A 14,978-nucleotide genomic window follows, 5' to 3' on the forward strand; every position below is an offset into this window, starting at 1 on the left:
CAGGTGAACTACAACTCCCCATCATCCCTTACCATTGGTCAAACGTGTTGGGAATGATGAGAGTTGGAGGCCAGAGGTTCCCCATCCCGCCTTCAATTTGCTGAGTTTTCTCAGGAATCATCTAATCCTGCATGAATCAGCCTGGAAACTCCACTCAGCTTCTGGAAGTCCTTTTTCCAGCTCCAGAACTGGCATGAATGGATCTTTAGTTGAGTTGGTGCTACAATTGACTTTAAACAGATATTAACAACCAAGGCTATTTTCATGAGACGGATCTCATTGTCTACATTTCCTTCCTCCTAAATTCAAATCTAATACACATTTGTTGGCCGAAAGTGCATACGGTTTCAAAGCCCTTCACTTCTTCAATACCCTACTCTGAATTCTAAACATTCAATACAAGTTCCATTTTGTCACAGGTGAGCGGAAAGGGCGGGGAACCTTCTAGAAATCCAAAACACCTCTGTAGTTCCATGGCAATTGCTCACACCTCTACACTAGTATTTTGAGCCAAATAAACCTTGTTCTATTTATCTAAGCAAGACGTAAACAGAAAAAAAATAAATGGCGGCGTGAGTAATCATTCTGAATTTCATCTGCAATCAAAACATATCCACAAACATTTTAGCTTAAGGTATATTCTGTATTCAGAGAGGGAGAAATTCCCCACAGTAAGCCCACACAGATCATGAAATGACCACACGACCAGCTAAATCATTTCCACTTTCAACAGCCTCTTCCCACATGCAAACCTCAATTTGGTTTCATATTTGCTTATTGCATGCAGACATATCCTGCCTTTCACCCATACAACTCAGGCAGCAAAGAGACCCAAACATGCTCCGATTCAGCAAACCTGTTGCATCATGTACCTTCAGGTATGTGTTAGTACAACGGACGAGGGCTGATCAACATAAGCTCAATCCAGACAAGGTGGGAGATCCTGTTGCTGGGTGGTTCATCTCACCAGCTTAGTGACAGTCAATGGAAACGGGAAGGTCTCCAAATTTTGGGAAACAATTTTTGTTCTGGTTTTTCTTCCAGGCCTTCACATCTGTAATGGTCATCCCTGCACTGGAGAAGGTTGAACACCCCCTGAAGAAAGACATTCCCAGTCTAGGGGTGCTCTGCTCATTGATCCGCCTTTGTAACTGGAGGTGCAGGTTACTTGCATAGACTAGACCATTTCCTACCTGGTTATGCTGGCATTCCAGCTTCCGCGGATACACCAACCAAGGGCATCCCCAACAGGTTGGCTTCATTATCCAGATTAGACTGCTGCAGTTCATTACACATGGGACTGCCCTTCACAGATGGCCTGGAAGCTTCAATCAATGCAAAATGCAGCCGATAGGGTCAACTACATGTTACAGTCATATGACACCCGGGCCTTACCAGTTGTACTGGCTCCCAGTAAGATATCCACACTCAACTGAAAGTGCTGTTTTGACCTTTAAAGTACTTCATGGCTTGCAACGAGGGCACCTAAAGGACTCTTTTTCTCCACATGTGCCTGCCCATATACTAAGGTCTTTCTTCAGGTGCCCCTCCATCTAAGATATGACTACAGGGTCCACTTTGTAATGGCATCCCCAGGAGGCTTCGCTGGCTGCCTACCTTAATGCAATTCCGGTACCTAGCAAACCCTTCTAACCTCTGTGCATTGCCATAACGCTGTTCCCTGCTTTGTTTTTAAACCCTTTCAACTGCCACTCCTGATATTGTGTATTTAATGTTGCTCAATGTTCTTGTTTTAAAATGGGAATTGAACCAAATTGCCCTGGGAATTCACTGAAAGGTGAAGTACAAATGAAATAAAGTGCAAATACAAAACTTAAGGTGGCAAGACTACACGTTCGGTTCTCCCTTCATGAACATTATTTACATGTGCTCAGTGGGCTCAGTATGCATTTTTTTACAGCCTGATCCTACACATGCTTACTTTAAGAGTAAGCCCATTTGAGGGGCAGGATCCCAGAATTTCCCTACAAACTTTATTGCTGCCTAGTGCCATTTTAAAAAAAATCTCCATCAATTAACTGTTTTAAAAATTAGCAAAATGGAGAGAAACTTTTCACAGAGTACTCAGTGGCACAGTGCAGGGGTTTGATGCAAAGTAATATCTTTTGAGGGAGCTTGCAAGTCTCATTTCTTTCATTCAACAAGCCATCTCTCCAGTGGTCTAAATTCTGCTGGCTTCTCAGAGGCCCTGCGCTTCCTGAAAAGTTCACAAAGTCCCAGGCTGGGCTTTCCTGTAGGTGTGGGAACGTGGGGAAGCTACATTTCATGTACTTGGCAGCCAGCTGTTGCTGCTTTAAAGTTAAGACTTTATTCAAAAAGAAACCACTATGGAAAAGGTATATAAAACAACTTGCTTTAAATAGAAAATCAGCTCATCCGCTGCTCTCAGGCACTCTGTACCAACTGTACAGGCACTCTGTACCAACTTCCCCAAGGTTTCCAGGCTTCAGTTAAAGCCCAGGGGAAGAATCCCATGGGGCTTTATCAGGTAAGAATTCTGCAGCCTTCCCAGGGGACCATGCTTCCTGAAAGGCACATGAACTCCGAAGCTAGGGAGGTTATGGAGCACCGGAGAAGCCTTTTCTAGAAAGAAAACATGCACCACCTGCAGCCCTCTCACAATATAAGGTTTGCTCAAGACTGTACACACAGAATGCAAAGTTCAAAACTGCCCTGAGAAGGCAGTTTGGCAAATCTGCCAATTTCTCATTCCCCCACTATTAAGTTCAGTTCTCTGCAGTTCCATTAACCATTTTCAATTTTTTTGTTTACCGTATTTTTTGCTCTATAAGACTCACTTTTTCCCTCCTAAAAAGTAAGGGGAAATGTGTGTGCATCTTATGGAGTGAATGCAGGCTGCGCAGCTATCCCAGAAGCCAGAACAGCAAGAGGGATTGCTGCTTTCGCTGCACAGCGATCCCTCTTGCTGTTCTGGCTTCTGAGATTGAGAATATTTTTTTTTTCTTGTTTTCCTCCTCCAAAAACTGGGTGCATCTTATGGTCTGGTGCGTCTTATAGGGCGAAAACTACGGTAGGTCCTCATGGAAATCCACCCTTTGCTATTAACAGATGGGTGCAACTTTGCTCGATATACCCATTTCCGCAGAGCAAAGCAAATGCATGTTTGCAATTTCATTTAATATCTGCATTTCTACACCCATTACTCAGCTGGGGAGCTGCACTGCAGAATTCAGAAAAGTGTTGATTTTCGAAAAAGGCCTTTTGGTTTCAATTCACCTATTGTCTTGAAAAGTGAGAATTAGGTTGGTTTGCCTTTCAATGCAAAGTGAATTGAATTCCTCCCCCCCCCCATCTCTAGAAAACCCCAACACCTCTTATGCAGGAGTGGAATTGGGGTGACTTTTGGGGGCACAGGGCTTAACTGCCTTTTTCTCTTACCTGAAACCCTTCCTGGGCAATTAAAACAAACTGGTTCACTGAAATGGCCAAAAATTGCTTTCAAGCAACTCTGTTGGAGCCAGATACTCCTGGCAATGACCTTGGATTACTTTCACTGGATGTTCTGCCAATACCACCTCCAGATGATCTCTCCAGAGAGGAAAAGGAATAGCTCTGAGTCACTCTTTGCCCTCTCACTCTCTCCAATGTATCACAGGCCATCTGCAATCCACAACCGTGATAACTCAAACAAAATCCAATATTCCCAAAGGCTTAACTTGGGAAAGAAAGGGAAAAAAAGATTGGGGGAAACCTGGCAAGGGTCTTCAGCAGCCTTTTCCAACTTTGGGTCCCCATATTTTTTTGGACTACAACTTTCATCAACCCTAGCTAGCAGCTCCGGTGGTTAGGGATGGTGGGTCCCCAGTTGTCGTTGGACTAAAACTCCTATCATATCCAAACTAGCAGGTTAGGGATTGATGGGAGTTGTAGTCCAACAATATCTGGGGACCCAAGGTTGTGAAAGGCTGGTCTACAGGTATAGACAAGAGAGAACACAAATATTTTTGTCTGCGTTCGCTGCCATTACACTGAAAACAACTAATCAGAACCGAAACCAACATCCTATACTCGCAAACTGAAGTGTTGATTTACTCTCCCACGGTCCTACGCGCTTTTTGAATAAATACAAATTTAAAAACAAGTCTCAGTGGGATCGAGGGTACTTAGGGAACCGCCGATTGGCGGATCCCGGAATTCAAACGGAGAAATCGATTATCCAGCTGCGGCTGCCAATTCTAGACCGCGTCTCTGAGCAGCGTCTCGACCTTTAGGAGAGCCCAGCTTAGACCGGGTCGTCTCTCCGGCTTCCCCTCCAAAGGCTTTGATCCAACAGCCGGGGTGGGCGGAAAATGGGAATCGGTTTCCCTTCTGGGAAAATAATCACAGCTGGGGGCGGGGAAAGGGGGGGAGAGAAGTCGCTGTTAAGAAAAAAGGGGCAAAAAGAGGCAAAAAGGACTCAGCTGTGAGCAAGCAACTTTGGGAATAGCGTGCCAAATAGGGAGAGATGTTGGGGGTGCAATGAAAGAGAGAGATGTGGGGAGGGGGGAGTGTCAAGCTGCGTCTCTAAGCATTCCTCCCGTCCCAGAAGTGGAATCCGAATCAATGGAAGTCGCTGCCCAATAATTTCGGGTCGAAGTGTCCTTCCCCACGAACCGAGGTCTCACCAAGCTTCCCTGGACGCAAACCCCATAGTAGTCCTGGGCACTTACTCCCGAGTAAGCCGCTTCAGAACCGAAAGCCGTACCAGCGCCGGCGAGACCGGGATCGCCCTGCCATTCCCACGGCTTTCCAAGCCCGACACCCCCTTTGAAACACACCCGCCCACCCCAAAGAACTCTCCCGGTTGCGCCCCTCACCTTCTCACGCCGCCTCTCCTCCGCCCCGCCGGCGCGCTTCTCCATAATCCGCGGTGCCAGGCGTGCTGGGCCGGGCCGGCCCCACCTCCGCTGGGCTCGGCTCCTGCGCAGCCCCAACAGGAAGCCGGAGCCTGGCGGGGAGGCAGCGGGAGCAGCCCGGTGCCCTCTGAGAGGGATGGGCGCGCGGGGACCGAGGAGACGGTCTGTGCGCTTTGGCGCCGGGCCCCGTGCGCCCTGGAGCTGGGGAGCTTTTTGGAGAGGTGGCGACGGGCGGATGGGTCCGAGCGAGAGGCTCCGAGGCCTGGCAGGCGGCGAGCGCAGTTCAGAAGAGCAGCAGCAGCAGCCTATGGAAAAGGTTCGGCTTGTGGCTCCAGCGGCGGGAGGAGGAGCTGGAGAGGGACAAGCAACAAGCGCCTTCTGTGCGGCTGCCTGCGAGCTGCCAAGTGTCGCGCTGCCCCTGGCCGCCCCTTGATCCCAGTGGTGGGGCCTTCAGGGGCAGGACTTGGAGGGCAGGACTAGCCCACGGGTCCGCTCAGCAGAAGGGGCAGTAGGACCCCCCAAACTCAACTGGGCACATTTTGAAGTACAACTAAAGTCTTCCCCACCCCCGCTGTCAGACCAAGCAGTGCAAAGTCTAAAATTACCACTTAAGCTGCGCCACTGTGGGATAACGCCACAGGTCTAACTAATCCCGTATTTCATATCGGATCATCTTTTTCCGCCGGAGCGCCCACGTGTCTGGATACCTAGGCACGGGCGGCAAGAAAAGCTGCGTTCTTATCATGAGTTGTATTGGGAGTAAGACTCCTTGCATTTGTTTTCTGAGTAAAAAAAAACAAAAACAAAAAGCTTGTGATCATAGTGCACGTGCGTGTGAAAAGCACAAAATGCCTTACAGTGAACTGGCAACATCATACAGTACCTTCCAGGTTCAGGTGGTGCCCTGCAGTTAAATAGGCAAATTAGATAGGTCTCTGCCCTCAAGGAGTCTACAGACTAAAATAAGGGACAAAGGAGGAATCAATGTGCTGAAATGCTTTTACATGTACAGTGGTACCTCGGGTTAAGTACTTAATTCGTTCCGGAGGTCCGTTCTTAACCTGAAACTGTTCTTAACCTGAAGCACCACTTTAGCTAGTGGGGCCTCCTGCTGCTGCCGTGCTGCTGGAGCACAATTTCTGTTCTCATCTTGAAGCAAAGTTCTTAACCCAAGGTACTATTTCTGGGTTAGCAGAGTCTGTAACCTGAAGCGTATGTAACCCGAGGTACCACTGTACTTAAAAAGTTTCACTGCAACTTTCCAGAGCAGTTCTGTTCAATGGGTCTTGCTCCCAGTTACAGTAGTAATAATAATAATAATAATAATAATAATAATAATTTGTTATTTATACCCCGCCCATCTGGCTGGGTTTCCCCAGCCACTCTGGACGGCTTCCAACTGAATATTAAAAACAGTACAGCATCAGACATTAAAAACTTCCCTAAAGAGGGCTGCCTTCAGTTGTCTTTTAAAAGTGAAATAGTTGTTTATTGCCTTGACATCTGCTGGGAGGGCGTTCCACAGGGCAGGCGCCACTACCGAGAAGGCCCTCTGTCTGGTTCCCTGTAACCTTACTTCTCGCAATGAGGGAACCGCCTGAAGGCCCTCAGCGCTGGATCTCAGTGTCCGGGCTGAACGATGGGGGGTGGAGACGCTCCTTCAGGTATACAGTAACCGTGCATAGGACTGCAGGTTTAAGCTCTGCTGAATTAAATGGGTGTTACAAGCAAGCATGGAGATTGCTCCCCCAACTTTATCCCCTCACACTTTTGTCCCATGTTATCTAACTATTTTGTGGCATTTTGGTGGTCCAAATAAAGGTACTGGCTGACTGTGGATTTTCTCCCTTCTGGACTGGCATGCCTTCTTTTGCATTTCTACATTTTCTTCATTTGAGGGGGAAGTAGATAATCACAACAGGGACACAGGTGGCGCTGTGGGTTAAACCACAGAGCCTAGGACTTGCTGGTCAGAAGGTCGGTGGTTCAAATCCCCGCGTCGGAGTGAGCTCCCATTGTTCGGTCCCTGCTCCTGCCAACCTAGCAGTTTGAAAGCATGTGAAAGTGCAAGTAGATAAATAGGTACCACTACAGCGGGAAGGTAAACAGTGTTTCTGCGCGCTGCTCTGGTTCGCCAGAAGCGGCTTAGTCATGCTGGCCACATGACCCGGAAGCTGTACGCCAGCTCCCTTGGCCAATAAAGCGAGATGAGAGCCGCAACCCCAGAGTCGGTCACAACTGGACCTAATGGTCAGGGGTCCCTTTACCTTTACCTTTAGATAATCACAACACAGATCCACAGTTGGAACTTGGAGAAACTTCTTGCTCCATGCTGAAATCTCTTGGCCTGGTTACTCAGAAGTAAGCTCCATCGAATTCAATGGGACTTAATCCTGGGTATGTGGGTGTGACCACCAGTGGAGGGTTGGTGTTGCAAAGCAGCTGAACAGCAGAATATGGGAGGTCTTTAGTTCAAAGGAGTTAACCAGGAACTCCATAGGCAAATTCCTGAGCAAGTGATTCTTCTCCCAGGCTTCGCACTGCAAATATGGGGGATGATCATAAGAATGGCCTGCCTTGCAGGGTTGTTGTAAATATTGCTGGGATAAGGTACATCAAGCATGGAAAGGGTTGTAGCTTATTAGCTGAGCACAAGCTTTGCATGTCACAGATTTGCAGGTTCGGTTCCCAAAGCAGTCTAACGAAAAGCACCTGGACAGTCATTGCCAGCCAGTGTCAAGTAACACTGAGCTAGATGGATCCATGGTCTGACTTGATGAAAGACAGGTTCCCGTGGGGCTTTCTTGCAGGAGAGTAAGGGATACAGCTCAGTGGTAGGGCACATGCCCTGTATGCAGAAGGTAAGGTAAAGGTAAAGGGAACCCCCACCCTTAGGTCCAGTCGTGACCGACTCTAGGTTTGTGGTGCTCATCTCGCTTTACTGGCCAAGGAAGCCGGCGTTTGTCTGCTTCTGCAGACAGCGCCACCCGCATGCCGAAGGAACCAGGTTCAATTTCTGGCGTCTCCAGACAGGGCTGGGAAAGTCTTCCCTGTCTGAGAAACCCTAGATAATCGTTGCTGATGTTAGATGGATCAATGTCTAAGGCCTCCTTCAGGCTGCCGCTATTTTGTGGGAATGATTCAATCACATATCAAAACTGTAGGTTTGGGGCAATTAAAATATATTACAGCTCTGCGTCGTCCAAGCACAACACGACCGCTTTTTTAATACTTTCTGTGGTTTGGAAAAGCAATGGGGAGAGCACTGAAAGTGGGATGAATGAATGACTAATGCGAAGATGAGCAAATACTACCCCCTCCGCAGACCAGGATGGCTGCTCATTGTCATCCAAGAGCCCCATAAAGAAATCAGAAGAAATGCTCAATAAAGATTGGGTGTAATCTAAGCTCCACATAAACCTCGAGCAAGCAAATCAGGATGTATTCTCAATAAATAGCTCATCCGGAGGGGCCCCTAAGCAGCTTCATATATTCCTGTTAGGAATACTTGAAATGTGCTATTTACGTTATGTTGGAATCCCTAATAATTTATTTTTTTTAAAAAAAGATAGAAATGTGCTATTTAAATGTGCTCTGTGTTTTTCTTAGAGCTGAAATGTTCAGTCAGTCAGTCAGTCAGTTAGCTTAATCAATTAAAGTAAGAGTAAGCTCTGTTGAACACAGTAGGGTTTACTTCCCAGTAAATATGCACAGGAGAGCACTGTTGGTCATGGGGGGGGGGTGCCCTGGTTAATCAGGCAGTGGATTTTTTAAAAATAAGAAATATAATTTTAATACATGACCTAATCAAAACTGCACGTGGTGGGACCCATCTTATAGCCTGCAATGGCACATGTTTGCATTAGCTAAGAACAATAGAAATATTTTTGAGAAATAAGATTTTAACCAGGTGAAATCTTATAGATTCAATCCATTAAACCTCTTACGATGAATTGATTAAAATGTATTTACTCGGTTGCAGCCCTTTCTTCTTATTTTTGAACTTTCATAGGTGGAAGAAAATTAAACAGGACCTGAAACTTTAAAATCAAATCCCCACGCAGCTAATCACTGGGTGACCATGAGCCAGCTACTATCTATCACTCAGCTTACCTAATCTGCCTCACAGGGTCGGTTTTTAAAGATAAAAATGGAGAAGGGTGTGGGGAGAACCATATATGTTGCCTTGAGCTCCTTGGAAGATAGGTGGGATAGAACTGTAATAAGTACAATAAAACCCTCAGACTGTGACTGAATTAGCCAAGGGTAAATAGATTTGCCCTCTGATAGAAGTGTCCCTTCTCAGTGTATCAGAAGTCTGGTTTGCAACACACATTGCTGCGATAATGGTATTAATGGGCTTCTGGTGCTGAAGCAAGAACGGGCAAATAAAAGGGTTTCTTCTTATCACTTACGTCCTGCTCCTCCTGATCTGCAACAAATAAGCTCTCCCTTTATTCTCCCCTTTGCATCGTCCAACCTCTCCCATCACAACTGCCGCACTTCCTGCCAAGATGATGTACTGTCGATGTTAGAAGAAAAGAGCCAAAATAATATATTTACTGTTTATTACATTGATATTCCACCTTTTCCTCCAATAAGCTCAATGTGGCATTTCATGGCTCTCCTCTCCTGATTTTATCATCTCAACAACCCTCTGAAGTAGGTTATGCTGGGAGAGAATCACTGATCTAAAGTCATCCACTCATGTGGACTCATGGCTGAGTGGGGATTTGAACCCTGGTCTCCTTGTATCAGAGTCCAACACTCTAACCATTACACCACACTGGCTCTCGAAGAAAGACAGACATGCTGGGCTGCTGCTGCTGCAGAACAAAGCGATACGTGGGGCTACCTTTGAAGGTGACCCAGAAACTACAACTAATCCAGAATGCAGCAGCTAGACTGGTGACGGCCGCCGAGACCACATAACACCGGTCTTGAAAGACCTACACTGGCTCCCAGTACGTTTCTGAGCACAATTCAAAATGTTGGTGCTGACCTTTAAAGCCCTAAATAGCCTCGGTCCGGTATACTTGAAGGAGCTTCTCCACCCCCCATTGTTCTGCCCGGACGCTGAGGTCCAGTGCCGAGGGCCTTCTGGTGGTTCCCTCATTGCAAGAAGCAAAGCTACAGGGAACCAGGCAGAGGGCCTTCTCAGTGGTGGTGCCCGCCCTGTGGAACGCTCTTCCATCAGATGTCAAAGAGATAAACAACTACCTGACATTTAGAAGACATCTAAAGGCAGTCCTATAATGTGACTATTTTATTTTATTTTCAAACCTGAACCGTGGTTAATCAAAAAATGGAAAGAAAAGCCCAGGGTGAAGGAGGGGAGCTTGCCTAGGCTCATTCCCTAATTGAGCCACCGTGACATCCAAAGAAAGCAGTGAGATCAAAGCATTAAAATGGGTTAAAGACCAGTGTTAAAGGTGGGTCCTCCTGGGCCAGAAAAGAACGTATGGACGGAGCCTGTCCTGCTGGAGCCTGTCCTCACAGTGGCTATAACCAGACTCTCGTGAGAATCGCGAAAGCAGGACTTGAGCTCAACAGCACTCTCCCCCACGTGCGATTGCCAGAAACTGGCAGTCAGAGGCATACTTCCTTAGATAGTGGAGGCAGAACATAGCTAGTAGCCTTCAAGAGCCTCCATGATTTTGTCTAATCCACTTTAAAGGCCACCCAAATCGGTGGCCATCAATACTTCTTGCTGGCTGAAGATTGGTTGCTCTGCTACAGGGGTGGGGAACATGTGGTCCTCCACATATGCCTGGACTACAACTCCCATCATCGCAAACCACTGGCCATGCTAGCTTAAGGTTACCAGATTTTTTTCAAAGAATCCGGGGACACTTTTTTTTTGTAAAGAGAAAAAAAAGTTATTTTTTAAAAATTATTTAAAAATATATATTAAGAAGTAATATCTTCTCTTCTGTGGTCTCCTCTGTCGTGCAGCCTTCCTCTGGGCCCCAGCCTGCTCTCTTGGAGTGCTAGCCGCCATGGAGTAGGCTCAGGTTGGACCTGGGCTCGGCCATGTGACCTTGCCCTCCCAGTGCTCTCCTACCTCTTCTTCAGTGACAGCGGCGGCAGCGGAGCGGCAAGGTCAAGGCTCCCCTCTTTTTTCTCCTTCCTCTTTCTTTCTCTTTCTCTTCCTTCTCCTTCTCCTCTCCTCCTTCTCCCTGCATCAGCTCCAGGGTTTTCCTGGAGTCCCGCTGGCTGGGTGGCCGGGCGCTCTCGCTCCCAGTTTGATTTGGGTCATGGTGTGTGTGTCAGTGGTTTCCCCAGTTGATGCGCCGGGCGTCCCCAGTTCCCCCTTGGCAGTGGCGGCGGCAGTGACAGTCTCAGCAGCCCAGAGCCAGCCTGGTTCCCGGGGGGGGGGTTGCCTTTTCCCTCTCACCCTCGACTCTCCTCCAGCACAATTCTTGTAATGATTCCATCGTGGAATTTGGTATTTTTAGTCAGCAATAAACTTCTGAATTGATCTTGGTTTCTCAGTCCTTGTTTTAGCATGTTTACAATCAGGGAGGGGACTGACTTCCTTTTTAGATCCCCCCCGCTCGTGCCGAATCCGAAAAAAAAAATTCCTTTTTTTTTTCCTCCTTTTGTACCCGGTTACCCAATTACTCACGGGTTTTTGTTAAATGTCCGAATTTCAAATGGAAGAAGCCAGCGCTCTCCGACGAATGGCATGCGGCTGCACTCGGCAGGGGAAGCGATAGACTCAAAGTACCACGCCACTCCCAGGCACCCGATCCGTAGCCTTTAAAAAGGCTCCTTCACGAGTCGGGAGGGCGCTGACGGTACCAGCCGAGTCCCCATGTCCACGGGCCCCGTGCCCGTGGTTTTTAAGGGTCCCCGCGTCGCCGGCGCGGTAGGACCCAGCCCCTGCCGAGCCGACTCCCTCCGGAGCTCGGAGGGAGTCCGCCATTCGGCGATGGCGCCAACCCGGAAGTCCTAATAAATCTAATAAACACTTAAAATATGAATCCGGGGACATTAAATGAAATCCGGGGACATCCCGGGGACGGTTTTTGTCCGGGGACAGATTTGTAAATCTGGTGTCTGTCCCCAGGAAATGGGGACATCTGGTAACCATATGCTAGCTGGGGCTGATGGGAGTCCCCAATGACATCTGGATGGTCCGAACTTTGCTGTGGTAAGTCAGAGAAACCTTCTCCGTTGTACAGTCATTTCAAAGGAAAGCGAGAAACACAGGGTACTTGGCATTGCAAGAATTCCTCAGAGACATTTTGTCCTGGCTTTTAAAGGCATGTGGATTTTGAGATTTATTTAAAGAGGGGAAGGGGGGGAGCGGATGCCTTCACAGAGTGTGGGACTCCCCACCTCCCCACTGTAAGTAATTGTTTCCCATTTCCGCAATTTTTACTTGGTACCTCCTTTCCGCGCGATAACGAAGGATATGGGAAGCCTATTCTTCAGCAACACTCCTGTCACAAACTCACTTCTGTGTTTCCTGTTAGCGTTTTCAAGACACAAAGGGCCTGGTTTGCTCAAAAGTCTTTCTGCCCAAGACCCAGATAAATGACTAGGAGATGCAAAACCACACGAATATTTTCATTTCCATAGGGCGAATTTCACAGGAGAAAGTTCTGGTGGGATGTCAATGGGCTGGGGGTGGGAGTCATAAAACGGTTAAACCTGGAACACCTTGAGCTGGTCAAGAACCCTTTTTCAAAACCTTAACCTTCCAAAAAATAATAATAATGGAGCTGCAGGGTGTTTTTTTTGTTTTTAAACAAAATCTATGGCCTTGTTCTTTCTCAGCTCTTGCCTGTACTTTTGCTTTTTGCAACAAGAAGAGCTGCAATCAAGTTAATGAGAGCAATGGCCTTATGTGACTTCATTCCTCCTGGGTGCTCTAGATGAAATTCTGGGGGTTGGACTAGATGACCCTCGAGGTCCCTTCCAACTCTACAGTTCTATGATTCTATGAATCTGTGTTGGAAAGGGGCAGGGAAATAGTAAATTTAGGAGGGGAGCCACTGGCAGGCACTGTGCCAAAGGCCCTCTCAGGAGATTTGTAAAATCCTATAGCCCCTGGAACATCGTCCCAACTACTTTAGAACTGTCTCCTTTATTAGAATTGCCGTCTAATCCCTGGAAAGGCAAAAGCAGTGGCTAGAGTTTCCTCAAATTCTTTTTCACTTTAATATTTTATCATCCATTTAAAAGCATCCGTTTTCAACCTTAAACGTTTCCCAATGACCGGCAGTAACGAAAGAAGATGCACGAGTGATATTGAAAACATATATTCCGGAGTCTACATCTGAACAGCTCTGCAAGTAACAAAAATTTTCAAAGTTATATTCTAATACAATTAGGGCATCCCACACAGAAGAAAAATGTATGGAGACGAAATCCTGGCAATGAGACATTAAAATGAATTCTTCACAATGTTATCGGTGGCTGAAGGACAATTTGAAGCCAGACTTACGATTCTGGAGGTTTACAGCTCAGCAAATCCTGCGCTGGATGGACTGCATGTGTTGTGTTTCATTCACAAGGAAACAGCTTTTGCCCAAGGGGGTGCAGAAGTATTGGAAACAACAAGTGTTGTCAGGCTGGGCCCAGAAGGAACCTCTGCAAGATTGCTCTTACCTCCAGGGGATTCTAGCACTGAAGTGAACATTTTTTTCAAGGACTGGGAACAAATTGTACATCAGATGTCACCTTATTCTGCCAAAGATTGTGATACGATTGCCCAGTGCGATTAAAAGGAGCATTCCAGTTCCCTGCCCCACCCCCCATAATTTCCTTCCTTACTAAGTAAAACAATTTCCTTTGGAAATAAATGTGCATGTTCAAGGAAACGGCAACAAGCTCCTTAATTAGAAACCAGGCGGAGTTGGGGGAGCAGAATAGAACTTCTCTTGAAGTTTTATTCTATTATATTTTTAAAATAAATTTACTTATTTGGTTTTTCAAATTAGAATTTTACAATCACATATCCAACCTACAACACAGAAACAAGATTCCCAAGAATCTCCTGGACTTCCCACCTCCCCTTTGTGGGTCCGATAATAATTTCTTCCTGCATCTTTTATAATAATCCAAATCTTTTACATCTCCATTATATCCAAAATTCATCATTAAACTACAAGCGTTATTCCAATCCTACTCACAATTTTAACTGTTTGCAATGGTTTTTAAGGTAATTTATAAAATTTCCCTATTCCTTATTAAAATTTTGGTCTTCCTGATTTCTGATTCTTCCAGTCATTTTTGCCATTTTGGCATAATCTGCCAGCGTAATCTGCCATTCTTCTCTGGTCGGGACTTTGTCTTCTTTCCATCTCTGGGCCAACAACATCTGCTGAAGTTTTATTTTATGTGCTTTTTTATTCATGTTTAGCCCACCCAGTTTCAAGATCTCAGAGGGATTGTTTCTTCCCCACCCCCTCTTTATGTGGTGACCCTGCAAGCTGCTCTTTGCAGAGGCGGATTTATGGCAGCACAGCCTAGGGGGCGTTGTAAGGCATTGCAACTATGACATAGTGCAGGGATGTCTAACTGGTTGATCGTGATCTACTGATTGATCACGGGGTGTCCCTGGTTGATCCTGATTGATCACGAGACCCTGATCGATCACCCTCCAAAAAATCTCCACAACTTTGGCTAATCCTCCCCAAAAAAAGCTTAGTAACTTTGATGACGCTTCTCCCCCCAAAGCTCAGCAACTCTGGTCAATCTAATGGGTAGATCACTGCCAGATTTTTTATAGTGGGAGTAGATCACAGTCTCTTGGAAGTTGGACGTAGTGAATTGAGCAGAACGGAAAGGGGGCAGGGCTCCAAATTTGGGTAGCGCTGAGATTTAAAGACCAAAGTCCACCCCGCTCTTTGCCTGATGTTCTCAAAATGAATCACAGTAGCAATAAATGCTAGGAATACATCCCAAGCCTGATGTTTACAGTACAACAAAAAAGGTTGCCTGACATTTCTCTTACTTGCCTGTTCGCATCCAGCCACCCCCATTATTTCTATAGGCAGGGGCGTCGCATGGGGGTAATAGGGTGCCGTGACCCCAGGCACACCATTTTTGAGGGGGCCTGGCTGAAAAGCTTAAAGCCTACACAGGAGA

The 14,978-nt window shown here is 46.7% G+C and overlaps 1 protein-coding gene across 5 annotated transcripts in view; it reads right to left on the minus strand.

Moving 5' to 3' along the window:
• Positions 1–13,440, minus strand: part of LOC308457978 (leukemia inhibitory factor receptor-like) — a 95,382-nt gene extending 81,942 nt beyond the window's left edge. The window contains exon 1 of one of the 5 annotated variants that reach the window (XM_080972379.1): positions 13,333–13,440. The gene's annotated coding sequence lies outside the window, so the exon portion shown is untranslated. Of the gene's footprint in view, positions 1–4,646; positions 4,667–4,691; positions 4,711–4,838; positions 5,272–13,332 lie in introns of those variants that run through there. The other 4 variants (XM_080972382.1, XM_080972378.1, XM_080972381.1 and 1 more) reach the window with 4 other exon arrangements.
• Between the last annotated feature and the right edge of the window lie 1,538 nt (positions 13,441–14,978).

The sequence above is a fragment of the Podarcis pityusensis genome, assembly GCF_964106645.2.
Source record: "Podarcis pityusensis genome assembly, chromosome: 11".
Classification (NCBI taxonomy): domain Eukaryota; kingdom Metazoa; phylum Chordata; class Lepidosauria; order Squamata; family Lacertidae; genus Podarcis; species Podarcis pityusensis.